Genomic DNA, 4755 nt, shown 5'->3' with positions numbered 1-4755 from the left:
GACATTGAGATTATAAAAGCTAAAAAAAATACAAGCAAAAGAATTAGATACAAAAAATTATATAAAATATAAATACAAAAAACAATTAAGGGACAAATTGTGCAAACCAATGACAGATGGCAATGGTAGGTCCAATACACACGACATCATACTACAATGGAGCTAGTCGAAAACGTCGTCTCATGTATCGCTACAATAATTAAATTTGAAATTAATACCGATTAAATGAATATAAACAGATTAAAATAATAAAATAAAATTCATGATTACCAGATGGTCCACATCTAGGCTGATCACCACCCTCCTTCTCGTCCGCCTCCTGAAAGTCAAAAACATCTGGAATATGAATTGGGGTCCCTTTGATCCAATTCTGCGTGCAAATCAATGTCTCCACAGTGGTAGCAAATAATGAATTCCGGAATGGATCTAATATGCACCCTCTGATGCTAAAGACCAACTCTGAGGCTACAGTGCTAATGGAGATAACCAAAATACTACAGGCTATCTCTCCAAGGACGAGATACTTCACGGCATGAGTCTTCCACCAAGCTAATATATCAAAGTCTCGTATAAATGGTTGAAGATCCTCTGTCTACCTCCGACTGAGCCTCTGTAAAATGACGGACTATGGGGTTGTGCTCCAACCTCTCACCCCAATCCAGCCTACATTTTTTCTCAACTCTGGCTTCTGGAGGAGGTGTGGGGGAGGGGGTAAGTGTACATGTCGGAATATTACCACCCCCAAAAAAGGTAAACTCATCAAACAATCTAACAAGGGTTTCATTAACCCTTGCTGCAATAAGCTCCGCCCATGCATTACCGTGCACAATTCTCAATCCGTATACCATGCCATCAATCTTAAATTAGGGTTCAAGAACAACAGGCACATATAACAAAATATTAAACCTACTGAAATCTCTCCAATACTTGTCATACTTCACCCTTATCATCAATGTCATCTCCCGCATCCTAATTTGGTCATTCGCTCACATGTCATCCAATTCTTCTCTTACCCTACATATTTACTGGCAGAAATGAATGGATGTAGGGTACAAAGAACCAGATAGCTTCATTGTGACCTCATAGAAAAGCCTCAAAAAATCTATAAAAGTAGCAACCACCTCCCAATCATCATCAATAGGCTTCCCCAATCCCATGTGCTCATTAAAACATTTGACATATTGAATGTCTTCATAACCCAAAAATTTAAAGGCCAACTGATATTCTTGGATTGCCTTCAACATCAAGAAGGTTGAGTTCTATCTTGTAGGAACATTAGTATAGAGACCCTTCTTGGATGTTATGCTCACAAACCTCACAGCAACCTTGAATTTATCCAATCTAACAGGAGAAGATCTCACAAATCTCACACCAGTTCTAACTCAGGCAATCGAGACATCAAGATCTTTTAAACCATCAGTCACAATTAGATTCAGAATATGTGTAGTACATCTGACATGCAAACACTTACCACCCATGATTGTCTTATTTGTCTCTAAGATAGGTCTTAAGATGTCCCAATGCGATATCGTTAGACGAGACATTATCAACTGTAACTGTCACCACTCGTGTCAACTCCCACTCATTTATTACGGCCTCTAAGGCCCTCTCTATCGTCTCACCCTTATGATAAAAAATTTGACAAAACTTTAAAAAACTCTATGTAATGTTCAATCATAATCAACAAAATGCGCAATCAAAGATATATAGTTAAAATTTTGAATCAATGTCCAAGTATCGGTAATGAGGCAAACCATTTGACCCACCAATTGGCCCCTTAACAACTCTTTCTCTGACATATATTGTTTCTTTATATCATTTGTCACCATGTAGCGAGAAGGAAGATTAACATTTGTTTTCACAATTCCTCTCAACTCATCTCATCATTACAACCTTTTAAAATTTCCACATAAAATAAATCAACAATTCAATTTTTTTAAATCCCAAAATAAAAATAATATTAAAAAAATATATTCTAATAATATTTTATTCAACTTTTAACTTTAATCTCAACTCAACTCATCTCATCTCATCTACTAAAACAAATGAACCAAGTACTTAAAATATGCTTGAAACACTTTTCCCTCCACAAACTGAAAATATAACTCGTCCATGATGACACATGTAGGGTTCCTACTTGAGATCCTTCATCACTAATGCATAATGTGCAATGCTTATTTAATTGAATTGCATTTTTTGCAAGAATATGCACCAAAAATAGAAATAAAAGGAGGAATTATGAATAGCACCAAAAGATTTTGCTAGTTTTGTAACTATGAATAAATTATTTCATTAACGTCTTATTTCATTTTATTATCTATTACGCACTAGAAATAGGAAAAAAAACATATACATATATATCTTATATAAAATAAACTTCAATAAGCAGGCAGCTCTTCGTTCACTATTTTTTTCCTTTTTGCCCCTCCTTTTACATTTATTTTCCCTTTGTGTCCCACCTCTTGGTTTATTTTTTTCCATTTTTATCCCTCCTTTTTGTATTTTCCTGTTGTGTCCTTTCGTTTAAGTTTTTGCCATTTTTACCCCTTCTTTTGTGTTTCATTCCCTACTATCTCTGATTTGTTTTTCTCTTTTTACATTTTTACCCCTACTTTTTTGTTGATCTTCCTGTTGCGTCCTAGCAGCTGTTTCTCGAATATATTCTCATTTTCTAGATCACTCTTTGATATTCCACACGGCTTCCACTTCCACCGCATTCACTGCTTCGTTTTTCTTCTTATTTATCAGATTCTCGGTTTCTTTACCGTTTCTGATTTTTTTTTCCCATCTTTTTTGTTGTTATTTAGTGATTGAACCGCTTATTATCAATTTGTTAATCTCAAAATTTCACCACCGCCTAAACAAGGATATCAGATGATCTACTTTTTTTAGGCTGCTTTCACCACTTGTGCTCCAGTATAAAGGCAATTGCTATGTCTTGTATTTTCTACTGTTTGCAATCTGATGAAATCACAAATCTAACTGCTGCCTTTTGACTTCTAAATTTGGTCGACTCAACTCTTTCGTTTGAGTTTCTCGGGATAAATTAGGTATGTTTGTGTTTGCTTTTATGCTTAGTTAGATATGCTTTTCCTAATAGAAATGTTAGACATTTATGGATTTGATATTTTCAACTTTCTTGCCTCCACTAATTTTTATGGACGCATCAAATAATACATACACATACATGTCAGAAAAAGTTTAGAGTGAAAAATTAAACGGTATTATACAAAATAAGATCAGACATGTGAAAATCTGTTCAGATTTATAGAAAAATGAATATCACAGGTTAGAACACATTAACTTCAAACAAAATAAGACCACTTACAAAAAAAAATTACATCTGCAGAACAACATACAACAAATAAGGAAACTTGTCTACATAATTTTATGGAATATGGATTTTATTTCTCAGGTCTACACCAACTTAAGAAATAAAATTTAATGTGTTGTAATACACAAATAGATTACAAAATCACAGAAATAAAACCACTTACAAAAAAAAATTACAACTGCAGAAAAAGATAAAACAAACAAAAGAAGTTATCTACATTCATACAAATCTAATATGTGAAGATGTGTTAAGATGTATAGGAAAAACAAAATAGAAATCAACAGTCCTACATTTATGTACAAATTCACACAAGAAAGATAGAAAAAAAAAATTGAGCATCTCAAAAACAAATAAGATTAACATCTGACACAATAAGATCACAAATTTTAGAATTTGAGATGATGACAAACATAGCAAGTAAACATGTTAGTATTGTTAACAGGCCTAATAAGAAAATAAAAAACTCAACAGAAAAGTAGATAACAAACAAAGTAAATAAAAAGATCGGAAATATTAGAGTGGAAGTGAAAACAAAAAATTTAGAGAGAATGGCAGAAAAAATTTGCACCTCTTTCTTCATTTGCATTCAGCCAAATGATTAGGGAAAAAAAACAATCAAGAAAAGCGAAAAAGAAATTTGAAAATCAACGAAAAAGTAAAGAAAAGAAAAATTAACAACAACTCAGATCACGACATAAATTTCTTCGAATATATGAAGATCTATTCAGACCATGTTGAACTTAGACCATGTTCGATCCCTATGTGCAAAACGGAAACATAACGGAAACATAACATAACAGTTCAGGACATAAATTTCTTCAAATATATGAAGATCTATTCAGATCTATAGGGAATTTCTTCAAATATATGAAGATCTATTCAGATCTATAGGGAAAATGGAAAAATATAACAGAAAACCCAATCTTCAATTCAGACCATGTTCAACTCAGACCATGTTCGATCCCTAAGTGCAAAACGGAAACATAACAGAAAACCCAAAGAAATGAAACCATTCAGGAAAAAAAAAATAAACCTGCACATCAACGAGGAAAAAGACCAAAAAATATAGAAGGGGAAGAAACAAACTGATGAGAGCCAAAACGTGGAGGCCTTCTTAGTATTCATCCGTATGAGACAAGAACAAAGCTGGTCTCTGTGGTCTAATGGTGAGACTGCGATGCAGATGAGAGAAAATAAGAAAGAAAGAGTACGGGGAGGAGGAGGTGAGATTGTCGGTGAAAGCAGGTGGTGGAGAAAGGGGTGGAGAACGGAGGAAGAAGAATTTGGAGGCGCGCTGTGATATACGCTGCTCATTTCGTGTGGAGAGAGAGAGAGAGAGAGAGAGAGATTAGGGTTTGCTTGGAGAAAAAGGGGCGGCGAGAGAGAGAGAAAGAGGAAGATGAGATTAGGGTTTGCTTGGA

The sequence above is a fragment of the Juglans microcarpa x Juglans regia genome, chromosome 5D (assembly GCF_004785595.1).
Source record: "Juglans microcarpa x Juglans regia isolate MS1-56 chromosome 5D, Jm3101_v1.0, whole genome shotgun sequence".
NCBI classification, from domain to species: domain Eukaryota; kingdom Viridiplantae; phylum Streptophyta; class Magnoliopsida; order Fagales; family Juglandaceae; genus Juglans; species Juglans microcarpa x Juglans regia.
This window is presented reverse-complemented; position numbering follows the sequence as displayed.